This window comes from Anopheles moucheti, chromosome 3 (genome assembly GCF_943734755.1).
Source record: "Anopheles moucheti chromosome 3, idAnoMoucSN_F20_07, whole genome shotgun sequence".
NCBI lineage: Eukaryota > Metazoa > Arthropoda > Insecta > Diptera > Culicidae > Anopheles > Anopheles moucheti.
In genome coordinates this window covers 35,979,312-35,994,606 of record NC_069141.1, presented here as the reverse complement: position 1 = coordinate 35,994,606, position 15,295 = coordinate 35,979,312, and positions in this window count along the sequence as shown.

Here is a 15,295-nt window from a genome sequence, read left to right as displayed (position 1 = left end):
GAAAACGAAATTCCCCGTTTTCGACTTGGTCTTTAAATGGAACCAAGAAAAGAACAATTTTAATCATTATTTAAAATACCCGAGGGACAAATTCGTTCCTCTCAAGCCAATATCGAGGTAAGAAATGGGACTCATCTTCATCGTTATTAGTAAAAACGGTAATTCAAACGTAAATTAAGGGGTATGATTGTTTATGATGTCATTGAGATGAGAAAGATGTGTTGAAAACATAACAGATGGAGCGATATCAGTACAGCTTCATTTGGAAAACTCTGTACATCATTGGGTAACAGAATTTCAAATAATTTACAAAATAATGTATGCACTTACCTACAGCAACTTGCACATTCATGTACACTGCATAGACTCAATGAAACATCGGTAGTCTTGGCCGGGCATCTCTGAGTTTCTCGATTTTAAATTATCTGAAGTTGGAAAGAGGGAATAAACCGATAGAAATTTTATATCATTACTGACGTATGACAAGCCGTTATAAGTCGTTATCACTGAGCCACCAGGCTGCTCCACCAGAAATTCTCTACCAGAATAATAAATCACTAGATATTAAGCATTAAAACCCTAAACCTAGTGAATACTGTAGCGTTTGTTTGTTCCGGAAAAGCTTTTTTTTTAATATTCATTCAATAAACAATTGTTTTTGGTGTTTTAATGAAGTTACATCGAGGATACCCAATTATTCCAAAGAAACCCAAAAAATTAATTGGAACTTACCGAGCGGTGCGTCACTATGAGCTATGAGCAATTCAACTCGCCATGTTTGTAACAGTAGGCCTTGATCCCAACTACGAACGTGTAGTGCAACGTCAAATAAAGGAAAGAGAAATCACACTGCCGTTCCTGCGCGGAGAGAAAAACAACACATCGTTCAAAATTAAACTATCAATTTTCTAATTTGTTGTGCCAATAAACAAACCTCCCCAATATCGTACTGCTACACTGCTTCCAAGGTAAGAGCGTGTCAGATCGTAAGATCGAACAGCAGCAGCGTGTCTTTGCTTCACATTTCAACTCAAAGCACTCACACAGCAAGACACATCGGTATATAGAGGCCCGTCGTCATCTCCCATAGCGACACACCGTTGACGCTTGCTCTGATTTATGGAACCAGCATAAAATCGTTTCATAGCAAATCTCTACTCGCCCATCCCACCAAACCGTCCATCCCGTATCCTTTTTCGCTACCCATGGCTTTCTTCGATGATGTTTCACCGTGACATGCATATAATGAGCGTTTGAATTATTTTTTGGTGTCATAATTACTCCGTCAAGGCGCAATAAAACAAACCGCCTCGTCCTTGCACACTTTACGAGCTATCGGAAACACAATCCCTATTAACGGTGGGGAAAGACGACAGGAAAACGTCAATCCCGAACCCGCCGAACGGAGCGGATTTTGGTGGTGGCGTGGTGGTTGTTCATCATCATGCACGGTTGGCAGCATTGTGATGATTGATGGGCAAATGGTGAATACGCGGCGGGTATTCGGACACCCAGCTACCACACTGCCGGGAAGTGCACCTGGTAGTGCGCCAACCGTGTGCTGCCCCGACCTTATCGCGGTCGCTCAGTACACTTGGCACCATCCAACAGGGTCATTTATTAATTCACCTGCGAGTTCGTGCAGCTCAGCGAGGAGAAACAGAGCAGAAAAACCCCCGGGCTCTGCGTGCCTGCACCTGCACAAGGCATCCTCAGGAAATGAAGGACGGATCCGCACACTACGGAAAGGCGTACCAAGATTTACCAACAACGCAGCGGATCCGCCATAAAATCACCAAGAAATGACCGGAAACAATCACTCCTCCCCAGCAGCTGTACACGCACTGTTCTGACAGTGTCCTGGTACATCATACTTCAAGAGGCGGTATTTATAGTCCACTTTGTCCGGGAGATATGGCGGATAAAAGTCCTTCACAAAGACGTCATTCCATCGATAACCTCCGTACGCTTGGGTGCACAGGATTATCGGAAATTGGGAAACCTAAGTGGCCGGTCCGGATTCCGGGCCTTCCAGCTCACTCCCTTGCCTCCCGGCCGCCCAGTACTTCCCCGTTTCTACCATCCATCGCTGCTGGGAGTAGTAATTATCTTAATGAATCCCTTATTCGGCTGGGCAAAGTAAGCAACAACAACAACGAAAAAAAAAGGAAACGAAAAAAGGACTCGCCGTGTTTCACCGTTCGCAATAATATTGTTGGTGGTTTCAGCGCTGTGTGTGCTTGAGAAAACATTTCCAGCAATACATAAAACTAATACACCATTCGCATCGAAGCGACGAGGGCCACCACCCCGAATCCCCGGGTTGGGCGGGGAATCCTTTCTACTTTATTAATCTCATATTCTACAAAGCACGGTAAAAGCGGAGGAGTTTTGCTGCTGCTGTAGTTGTTCTAGTCCGGCCATCCACTCTGACCCTGTGCTCCAACTCTTTCGCTTGGCACACGTACGTACACACACACATATGTGTGTATGCTGCCCCATCCATTACCTTCCGAGCCAACCTCACCAAACCCTCCCCAAAAACAAGGGCCCACACACACTCGGCCCGACCCGTCAAAGGGAGAAGTTCGAGCGTCTAAACACAAATACATCCCGAAAACAAATAAAAATCGTTGATAAATAATTCATCTGTACAAATACCTTATGCTCGTACATCCAGAAAACTCCTTCCTACGGGTTCTATTCCCCACTGCCCCCCGCCCTCCCGGGGGTCTCTCGCACACACCGTATGTCTGTTTGCCGGGTTGTTCCAACCTCGCCGGGTTCGGGTCTTCTCGTAATCCCTTACTCATGGCTCTTCCATCTCACAACGACCCCCCCTTCAACTATGTGTTACTCTATTTCTCGTGCCTCGCAATCGCCTCACACAAGCACAGCAACTTCACCGATGCCGCCCGATCTAGTAGCCTGCCTGCTACACCAAAGTAAACCATCCGTTTATACTTGCTGGTTTTGTTCTCTCATTATTATCCTCTCAAACTTCAAACTCATCGCACACATCGAAGTGAATCCTGGTTTGGTTGCTTTTTTTGTTCGAGATGTTACTACGGGACGAAAAGGTGGGTGAAAGCGTGAGAGGGGCGGGGGGGGGGTCTTCTTCCCTCCCCTACTACTACTAGCACACTGTGCACAAAAGCTCTCTTTGTCGGGAGGCGAAACTCGCGCCATCACCATGACAAAAACGAGCATGTGCCAGCATGACGACGTACCTTGAGCATCCTTTCAGCGGGAGTCGTCCGTTTCGTAGGAGACTGCGAAGGAAAGGTTATTCTAGCTCTCGGCCCGAATCTACCGCACCGTATCCCAGGTGACAAGACGGGCTTACCGATCGGAGACAAACTGTTAAGCAAAACTCGCATTAGAAGACGGTACATTAGGTACGCTCTGTTACGCGGGTTGCATACTTGTGGGCGATTTTTGATGTTGCACTATATGCAACCCTGCCTAACACAACTACCTTATTAACAGCTCTGGATGCAGCTTGTTTTGTTCGGGGGGAGACAAGGGGGGGGGGGGGGGGGGGCTTTAAACCAGGGATGCCAACTGGGGAAAACTCACCGTGTGCGAGAAAGAGGAAAACTAAAACCGGAAACGTTTCCCGGTCGAAGGAGAGAGCTTGCCCGAAACTGTACGGCGGCAAGCATCCACGCGACCATCCCCGGGGATGGCTGTTTGTGCCGAAGATGGTGTACCGGAGACATATACCCTCCGTGCTCCGTACGACAGTCGGCGGTGCAATCGGAGCGAGCTTTGTGTATTGTTGATTTTGCCTTATCGCCATCTCGCTTGCACCCGCACTCGTCGCGTCTCGCTCACACAAGGAGCAAACCTTTTCCACCTTGCACAAGGGTATGTTTTCCTCGGCGACCTACACACGCACACACACACATTCAGAGAGACAGATCGAGACGGTGGAGGAGTTGTGTGTGTGCTTATTGTACATAAGCAACAAACGAACGAAATAAGCTTTACCGTCCGCTCTTCGTAGCGGTGCGCGTTTTTGGAATAGATGTGGAAGATGTTGTTCGGCATGGCAAGGGCAACAATTCCATCGCATATCCCTTGTGGATACCTCCAATGGACTAAGAACCCAGGCACAAGAGCTTCAAAGGAAAATGTATTGTAGACGGAAAATTCTCTCCACTCCACTCCTCCGGCCCTTCCATTCTTTACCAGGTTAATGCGTCTCTGTTTTCACTGTATACGTGTGTGTGTGTGTGTGTGTGTTTGTTTTCTCCTCAGCACAAAAACGGCTAAACAGGAGAAAATATGGGATGGTGCTGCGAGTTCTCTTGTCCGTTGATCGTTGTCTACGTTGCGTTGCGAGGCGGAACGGAAGGACAACGTGTGTATGTGTGTATTTTCCCCCTTTGCGTGTGCCTCAAATTGTGCAAGTTTGTCTAGGGCGAGGGCGAACTCCCACGGCACGATGCAGGCATAACCCACCGCACAACCAACCCTCCCTCGAAGGGTTGCACGGAGACGGAAGTTTTTCGCATGCGTGAATTTTCTTTTATTTGATGTTTGTTTTGTTGCTTTCCAGTTCTGTTCGCTTCTTTTGTGTAATCGTTTGCCGTGTCGAAGGATGAATGTGTTTCCGGGGTATGTGTGTGTGTTTTCCACTCATTTCCTCACCGATCCGGTTCAGCAAGGGTGATGCGGGGAGTGGGAGACAAGGGAGTGTCCCGGTTCGGGAAAAGGATACAATTAATTAGAAAACCCCAAGCCCAACAAAAACCAACCATTTGGCACCGTTTCCATCCGATGCCGGTATTAGTGATGAGAGCATGATGAAGATGAAAGTATCTGATGAAAACCGGCACGGTTGAAGGGGACGCTCGGTTTTGCGACAACAACGAGGTATTATAAATAATCTCATCGTTGTTTTATGCCCGTGCGAAAGGGGGCGCGTATCGAATGGGAAACATATCCCACAGAAAATCGTTCGCTCGTGACGAGGAAAAACGGCACAGCACAGACAGTAAGGAGTTGTGACAATCAAAGGGATTTTGCACGCTGCTCAAAAGATCAAAACAAGACGCCATGGTGAAGGTGGAGGCTCTTCCTAATGGAACGGCCACCGTCTTGGGAAACGTTGTTTGGCAATTATTTCCGTCCCCGACGGTGCGTCTTACCGATCCGGTTCGGTTTTAATGCAAGATAAAGGAATTATGTGTCTCATACACGGCACTCTTTCGCGCTACCGGGTGACGACGACCCACATACAAAACCACCGACCAAAATGGCCAACGAATTTGATTAATCGCATCGGACACGCCGCATGATATCTAAACGCTTTAATTATCCGAACTGCACTGATTGCAATTTATGCAGTGTGAACGTACTGCACACGCGAGAAAATGGCCCCGCCGGGTCTGCACACTCGACCGAACCGATCGCACCGATCGCATCCAGGAAGTCGTACACACCCGTCCTGCCCCGCGAAGCGCTCTGAACGGCGTTGAAAGAGGGCACCCGTCGACGGGAAATCACGGAAGACAAACTGTGGGCCTCAACGCACACATACATCCCCCCCCTTGCGGGACATTATTTTCCCGCCGATCGCGAACACGGGATCGCGGGATTCGCGGGATTCGTCGTCCAAGCGCTGGCAGGATCGCCATTCGCCATTCATAATTCACAGTCCGCTTGAACCGGAAATGTCATTTAATTACCTACGCGCATCGGGACGCAACCGGCGTGCACAGGGCGCACGCACGCACGCACGGCTGATCGGTCCGCGACACGGGATATCTTCACGCGCAACCGAGCTGGATGCGTGCGGTGGTACAGACGGCTGTGCACCATGTAATGTTTTGATGTACAGATCGTCTAATTTTTCATACCGAAACATACACTCGGGGCGACACTTTTCTTCGCTTCTTTTGTGCCGATGTTCCATCGGTGTACGTGGCTGAGGGTTTTGCGTGTGAGGTTTATTGGAGCTAATCCACCAAGAGGGCGATAGATATTGAATTAATATGGAACCGTCACAAAATACTACTTCGAGAACAACATTTGGAAGGTAGTAACTTACTGATCCCAGAATAAGTAGACAGAATGAAGATAATGATGGTTGATTTCTTTCGACCTTTGTCAGTGAGGAACCGGTCCAGAAAAGAGTAAATCTATGAACTTTCGGACAACGTCGAAGTAGCATATCCCACAATACCTACAATATGTTTCCAATAAATCCAATGTTCCAACAAAGGGATTCCTCTAAAGCGCTCAAGGTTCCTAGCGCTCAACGCCATAACTCCATCTCAGTTCGAGCCTACCATTGTGTCCATGCGAATGACTTAAAAGGATGACTTCATTAATTGAATCGTACGGCGTCATTTTAATGACATTCGCTACACTACAGATTGTAGTGGCTGCTCTATTGTTTTACCACGCATACGCATACGATGAGGGTTTATCAGTTTTGGACAAAGTCCATGTGTCAGAGGCATATATGAGTACCGCGACTTTAAAAAATTGAAACAAGCCCAGTTCAGTTCGTTTTGGGAAGAGAAGTTTCAAGAAACAAGAGAAAGCCCAGTTGTCAGATTATCTTTCATGCTTATATTAGACCCACCGACGACTAAAACAGTCTTTTCCCGAATTATACGCCACTCGTGTGGAAATAAGCGTGGAAATAAGTATTCGATCTATTAATTTGATATTAAACGATGTTATTGTATTGTATTGTTTTGTATTGTACGTATTTATTGTCTGCTTTAAGCTGCACAATGTTGCTTAACCTAACTTAATTGCTAATAGGAGTTTAAGTAAGAGGAGTGGCTGACGATCGAAGACGATGACGGAAAGAAGCTAAGGAGATGAAGAAGTCGAACAGCTCTGCGGAAGAATTAAAACTTCGAATTGCCCTGAGCAGCGGGTCATTCGCGCCTACAACAGTTCGCCGTGTTGCAGTCGCCAGGGGAGGACGAGGGCGAAGACGATGGGAAGGAACATAAAAATTGATTGAGGAGAGCAGAGAAGGAACGTCGAGGCTGTTAAGAAGGAGGGAGGCAATGAAGGATGATTGGGCGCGTGTGCGACGAGTATCAAGAGTCTCCAGGCTCAGCATCTGACAACGTGTAGGATACGGAGGCATTGCAGAGCCTGTGGTACCATAAACATTGTAGATGGCAAAGCGAGTGAAAACCCTCTGTACTCGTTCCACACGTGCGATCGCAGCATTACTGGTCGGAGACCAAATAATGGAGGCATACTCCAGCGTGGATCGCACCAGAGAACAGTATAGCATCCTCAAGCAGCCTAGCTCTCTGAATTCGGATGCCAAACGGCGCAGCATACCAAGGACTCTGCTGGCTCTCGACACCACATCATCAATTTGATTGACGAATGTGAGTCTCGAGTCCAGGAGAACACCTTGGTCTTTGACGCAAGATACCCGGGTCAACGGTAAGCCGCAAAGGTTGTAATTATAAAGTAAGGAGCTGCGGGATTTACAGAAAGAAATAATTTGACACTTATTTGGGGACAAAATGAGAGAGTTAGACGAGCACCAGTTAGAAAAAACATGAAGATAGTTTTGGAGGGATATACAATCGGGAAGGGATTGAATCGGACGGAAGATCTTAATATCATCCGCATAGCAAAGGAATGCGTCCGAAGGAAGGACAGAGGCAATTAAGATTATTGAGGGAATTCCTTATAAAGGCGACCTGGTGGTGTAATATGCAGGACTGATTATCCGGATTTGGGTAAATATAGTAAAAGGAAGCCAGAAATGGCAGGCCTAGACCTCTTGAGGTTGTTGTGGCGATAAAAAAATGAGAGAGTTAGAGTAAAAGATTTAAATCTTGAACACACTCATAAAGACTCCCAACGTAACTCACTCATGATCAACTTAAATCATAAGTTAAAGATCTTTGTGAAGAGATTAATTCTTCGATCACTCAGTCTGGAATTAAATAACTCTTGATGATGATTTTATTCTCTTTCAATGAGTTAGCTTGAAAAACAATCCTAAAAACTCTGCTTGAAGATTTTTATTAACTCTCTCTCCAATAAGATTTAAATCAATCATTTATTCACTTTTCTCAAAAACAATTACGCTGTAGAATCTAGAATTCTACATTTTTGTAAATCTTTCTACAACCTTGGAACTTGATTTGGGTGATCTCCACTAAAAATTTGCCAGAGCGTGACGAGCTTCTCTTGAAAATTCCAGCTGCATTTAAAAATCTCAAAGATTATCTTTTTGATAAGTTATTCCGACTACTAAAAATCGTCAACGAAAGGACCAAAACCACCACACATACACACTTATTTGAACTTTTAAACTTAAGCATTTTCTCCTTTGACATAACGCAACGTCCACCATTATTCTGAAACACCCTCGAGGATCCGCATTGCAATACTTTTCCAATGCGTCCTGCTTTATTACCGCTTTACCTTCTAAATATGTCACCCATGCACAACTATTCCGTAAACCAACCAAATATACACCCAGGGGCTGGTAATTCATTCATCTGCACCATTCCCGTACACACACACGCCGCGTCGAAATCATAGAAATCCCCGTGTCACTTTTCTCGACGATCCAAGACGATCGTGCAGGAAGAAATATGCAATGTGCCTTACCAAGTGTCGGGGCCAGTGTGTCCAACCCGATTGTCCCGATATTGGAATCGGCGTGTTATTTCATCGTAATTCTCCCCCCCCCCCCCGCATCCCCCAAGTATCCCCCATCCCCGTCCATCTCAAAGTACGATCCCCATCTGGGACGGGGAGGATCCAGCCCAATGACGCAATAGCAGGGCGGCCGCCGGTTCTGCCGCCGGTTCGCGCAGTGTGAGACGAACCGAGTGAAAGAATTAATGCGATATTTTTAATTGGAACACGAGCTAAATATAAAAACTGTCCACACCTGTTCCTAATTTCCTGTTTGTGCCACAATCCACAATCGAACGCCGGGCCGGGAACCCCCGGTGGGACGGTGGGACCCCCACCGATGGTTTTGACTAATGCGTTGAAGAGCTATCGGGTTTAATTAATTGGTAGAACTGAAAGGCTCCGCTAAGTTCGCTCTAAATACCATCCGGGATCGAGTGCGATGGGGAAGCTTTTATTTCACATCCATTACCCACGCAATGGTAGCGTGCGTAAGCCTGAACGATCTCTTCATAGCTAATAACTCTCCATCCTGAAGCGTCCTTCATGGCGCCATATCGTATCGACCCATCGTTCCACTTGATATGGCCGATTCTCGAAGCTAGTACGCCTCCATTATCACAGGTGCAATCTTCACGTGGATGCCGTATCGGTACGGCGTTCTGTTGTTAACTGCCCGTACGGACATCCGTTCTCTAGTAGTGCTCTTTGCTCCATCGTCAATTACAATCTCGATTAGCACACAATCAATCGCTTTCTTTTCTGCCCCCTTCCAAACCCTGGCTTGCGACCGGGGACCTAGCCCGGTCAATCGTTCGTTCTTGATTTTTTGCAAAAGGCAATTGAAGCGATTGTTTAAAAAGTGTGCTAAATAGTTACCGTGCTCGGTTGGTGGGTCGTGTTTGCGGATGATAAGAACCGATGATGCCTTGTTAACCCGTCGTCTCGATGGCATGGAACGCTGCTACTCGTGAACAATTTGTTAGTAAACAGTGGTGTAACACATTGTTGCGTACGGCTTGTTGCGGCTTGTTGCTGGCACAATGTACAATGGTGAGGTGTCAATTAATGTGCACACTACGTTGTATGCTTGGAAGGACATAAAATTCATCCCACTATTATTTTACATAAATGAAAGAAGGTGTAGGAGGTGTACATTACATTCTATATGTTTCCTTTCAAAAGAAGCGTTCATATTCCCGTTCCAATCGTTTGCCTTTAGCTTTATTTGCTCGTTCCAAATGCACCCAGCTGCATACTGCATGCCCCACAGGTATACTTCTCTTTCTGTTGCTATCTCATTTTGGCAGTCACACCTGTCTGACTGTTATCATGGGAAAGCTTATTTCCGCCGTGGGAAAAATCTACGATGGGACTCTTTTCTAAAGAAAAATCAACCCCTTTCACATTTGCTGTATAGAGATTCAGCATAAATCTTGCGGTGAAGATGCTTTTAGACGACTGAAGTGATGTACAGTGGGACACCGAATATCCGTTCTCGTCGGCCTATCGGTTGCTGTATAATCGAACAACACGGTTAATAGGTTAAATCTTCATTTTGTGGTAAATGCATTATGGGTAGTACTTTTTATAAGTGTATAATTTATTTTCACTTATTTGTTTGTTATTGCAAACAAAAAGCTGTATTTTTTCAATTCTAGCCCAATTTATCTTACTCCATTGGTCCTTCATTTCTTCTACCAACGGCGATAATTCAACACTAAAGCCAATGAATAATCCGTCACCCGAATGATCGGCGTTACATTTCATGTGTTTAACAACTACTAACTTACTATTTCTTATGGAACAAACTGTCTTTCAAAGCTAAAAAGGTTTTAATATTCAATTAAGCAGCGAATAAAATTTCAAAAACACTGTAACGGTTCGTTACGTTTAAGCTTTACCTATCGGCTTTAGCACTCATTTATTAACTAACTCCTGTTACTCCTGTATGAATAATTTCTGTAAACTAACACTTATTGTCCTCGAATTTTGCCATAAACAAACCCTTTCGTTGTTATCAGGAAACGAAGTGTTGCATGGTTCTATATGCCTAATGTCAAATAAGCCGCCTCCAACGATACTACTAACTGTCAAAAGTGACATTTCAAATAAATGACGTTTGGATATCGCAAATTGGATATCATACTAGTGAGCTAAAGATCATACTAATGGCATGACTCAAAAGATTCATACCCAATCTCTTGCATCGCATTGGACTTAAACATTCAATCGTGTAAAAGCATCTTTATAATTTCAAAATCGACTTGTGCTCACACGTAATTACTTGCCTTTAATTGTTAAGTTCCTGTTTTAATGAACTCGGTACAGCAATCAACCAATTTTTGTTCTCGATTTCAAATCGAACTCGCACCCGCACACCTCACCGGACAGAGCCCACAACCATCGGTACCCCCGGCACTGTACCGAAAATGAGCTTTCCTGTTCATTATCTTTCCGCTCGGAATCGTGCCAAACAAATAGCCATCGTGTTAGCGCATCCCTGCAAGACCGAGCTTCACACAAGCACAGCCACAAAAGGAACGGGAGTCACCGGCGGAGAACCGTTCCAATTCAAACGCTGTCAGCGCTTTTGTGTGCTCCGTGTGCATCCCAAATGCACACGGCGCACCGTTCCAACGTTGCCGTTCGAAAAACATACACACAACATCCATCCACGGTTCATGCCATGTCTTCAGCGCCCACCCAAAAACCCCGCACATAAACGGAAAAGTATGAACAAAGGCAAAGCTTCAACGGGGCCCGCTCGTACACTGTTTGGTACGGTTCAGCGATGCATTGTACAGCATCCTGCCTCCATTGCCCAACGACCGTGCTTGTGTGCTTAGTCGCTGTCGTTGTCGTCGTTCGGCAATAACAGCATCGTCTACGGGAAAAACCATCCCCCCCGGATGACAGGATGAAGAAAGGGAAAATGGCTTTGTGTGCACTGTTGGTGTGTGTATGTGTGTGTGTTTTCTCCCCATTCTTATTTTTCCCCTCTCTTTCCCTGACAATCGTTGCCACTCGCTCTCGCTTACATGCACACACTCTCTTTATGTGTTCTCGTTTTCCCACATTTTCCCACAAAAGCAAACTCCTGTGCACAGCGCATACAACACAGCGAGCAAGGATAACACCAGCAGCAGTAGCAGCAGCAGTAGTAGCACACAATCTGGCTCCTTTCTCTGCAGCTCGGTTCGTTCGTTTTGTTCGAAGGTTGGGTACCCGACGCTGGTGCACCGGATGGCCCACCACACAACAGCATCGCTGTACCATAAATACCACCCCTTCGAACCACCCGCCTGCCAGTGCAACTACAGCTTTTCGAAGGACAACCCAAACCCATGCCAATAGCATACATTTCGCCATTCGGTTCGAATCGTCGTTGTCGTCGTTGCTGGATCCTGGTCACGGCACCACGAACAAAACAGAAAACAAGACAAGAGAAGAAAAAAATACAACACCAGCCTTTTTTGTGAGAGAGGACGATGGGGGGAGGGGTGGAGTAGTAGAAAGGAGATGGGGATGGGGTACCGAAAGAGAAATAACATCGGAGCGTTTATTTTCATTACAATTCAATGTGTATACAAGGGACTCACCGGAGTACACCGTGCTTGTTGGTGTAGCTGTTTTCCACCACCTCCGAAGCGCGCTCTCTCTCTTTCTCTCCTGTTTATCTTGCTCTCTCTTACACTGTACCACTCCAACACACCGTACAACGTCTCCACCGAATGGAATAACCTTTTATCCTTACCAAACATCATCTCGTTGCTTTTGGCATTTGTTGGGCAAAGCGGGGACGGGGCTGGCAAAAAAAGGGAAATGGGCAGCACAGGAAGGCCACATCCCAGCATCCCATCAGTTTTTCATCCGGTCTTCCATGCCTTCCCCCCATCTCACCCTGATGAATGCAGAAAACCCCGAGACTGAATCCAAAACCGAACCCGTGCCAGTCTAGGACTTTCATTTCAGCAATCGAACAGCAAGCCATGGAGCAGAAGAGCGAGATGTGTATGCAGCGAGCATACCTAAGGGTGTATGCGTGTGTGTGAGACAGAAAGAGACTGTGTGTGAGAGAGAAAAAGGATAGGAAGATGGGAAGGGTCGGGAGGGAACACACAAAATCAATAATTCCCTTTTATTCAGCGTTCAGCGTTGTGCTTTGTGTTGTTGCTTGTATTGCGAGAGCGGACACCGAAAGCATGAATGCCACGATAATCAACGATTCATCCTGCTGCTGCTGCTGCTGCTGCTGCTGCCCCATGCCATCAACTACCGCTCCCTCCTCCTCTTTCTCCTAAACTCCTTCTCTTTCTATCTCTATCTCTTTCTCTCTGTTTCTCTTTAGAACCATCTGATTTCCGGGAAATGGCACGGGGGTTTTCCATCCCTCCTGGCAGCCGGTTGGAACACCCGACGTACAATGCCAAGAACCGGGCCACCATGCTCCCACGTACACATACAACCTAGACGAGCGCGCGCCTGTTGAGCCATCCCGTTTTACCGACGTTGTTTAGACAATGTTGTCTGAATGCGCGTTTTCCACCCCGTCTCCCACCCCAACCCACCATCCCCCCCACCCCCACCCCCCTTGACCCCCCTGATGCATTCGCTTAGGATGGCGAGAGTGCATCGGATGTGTTGTCGCTGTTGTCGTTGTTGGGTGGCTTCACATTCGCTCCAGCAGTGTCCGCTTGGCAGTGTTGCCAACCAAAACGCCGGGCTTTCGACCGTGATTCGAGAGTCCTTGCGAGTGTGCACTATACCCCCGGAGTAAATGTTATTGATTTTCCCGTTTTCCTTACGCCACACCAGGCCACTGTTCTGGTAGGTGGTTGTCCCTTTGCCCATCGCAGGGCTCCCCTTTGCTGCTTCCCCCTCGCGCTCCCGGCAGTAGCGGCAGAGTTGGAAGCAGCGCTCATGAGCATGTAGATGTTTTGGGGCGTGGTTGGTTGTTCTTTCGCTTCCATACACTGGTACACAATTGGTGTCGTTACCACCCTGTCAAACCACCACCCTCCCACCCCCCTCCCTCCCCTCTGTCCACGGGCAAGGGGGTCCCCCCTCGGTGTTGCATCCTTCGGCGTAACGGCACACGCGGGGAAAGAAAGTTATCACCGACTTCCCGCAAGGAAGGTAGGATTGCGAACACATGTGTGTTCTTTGGCTGGCTGAAAGGAATAAATAGGCGAAGCCGGTTCGGTTTCGGTTCCGTCTTCTGTGTGCTTTTTTTTACTTTATGAAGGGATGAAGGTGGGTGAAGATGGAGAATGCATTCTCTACATGTAATGTAATGTAATGTAATGTATTGAATTGGCTCCATCCCGATCCGTGTCCGTGGCCCCATAATGTAAGTGAGCTTAAGCTCAACTAACAACGTGCACACATTTATCATAAGCATACACAAGCGCACGCAAGCTGGCCGCGTGTGTTATCATATAGACCCTGCCCCTTGCCAATAGTGACGCTTTTCCCTTTAACTGTGTGTCGTGCATTATTCATAACCTAACCTTCAAAACCACACACTTACTAAGCGAAGGAAGAAACTATTCTGACGGTGGAAGAAATGCACCCACAGATGTATGTGGGAAACAAAAAAGGAAGTAAGACCATTTGTACCTCATCTTCATCGTGCAATATTAACGTCTGCTAAGAGCCCGGGCGGATATTGGAACTGCTTGGCCTCGCGAATGAGGAATTATTTTGATTTTGTTCCTTGCTTTTTTTCCCCTCGGAAGGTTTGTAAACCGTGTAGCAAGGGAAAATGTCAATGCAAACATTTCACTCTCTTTTGATTCGAGGTGGCCTTATTTATACCGTTGAAGCACAAAAAAAAATCATTCCGCTAGCTCAAATCTCACAAACCCACTAAAGAAGGTGATTAAATGCAGCACATTGCATACTGTCGGGCGCTTTGCACATACCGTTGGCTTTTGCAGCGTCTTACCGTCTTCAATCTTAAGCCTTTATATATGGTTGAGAAATTAAAAAAAACTGAACAGTGTCTCCAAATCCTTCTTATATTGAATAGTTTCAATCCCGTCTTCGCGTTCCAAAGTGAAGGTTAAAAATGCAAAAGTATTGAACGTTCGAATCGGAACCCATTGAATGCCGGGGGTTGCAACGATAGCAACCCGGCCCGACCGTACAGGAAGTGATTAATATATTGTCAAATCGCACCGCAGAAGGGGCACTGTACATGTGGACCCAACCCATTCCATGCCCATTCTAATGTCCTCTCCCCGCCCAAATCAAACACACATGCACGTACGTCAAATAAATGTTTCTAATTCGATTAAAAATAGATCTCCAACAGCATCCTTTCGCAGCGACTTTCGTCACCGCGTTCAGCTGTTCACTCCTGATTGAATGAATCAAACCCTTTCTGTCAGTTCCAACACCGGTCCCTCCACCTGCCTACTCGACCTCCCCTCCCCTTTCCCACCGAAACCCTTTCCGGGATGCATAGTTTCGCCAAAAGAAATGATTAATAATAGAATTCATTTTTCGCACAGCCGGGAACGGTTCTTTCCGGGCGCAGTACGGCGAGGACGCAACACTGCACAGGGCAACGCGGTCACATCACGGCCGGTACAACCCCGCACAAGGAAGTAAATGAACGTTTTCTTTGATGGAACAACGGAGC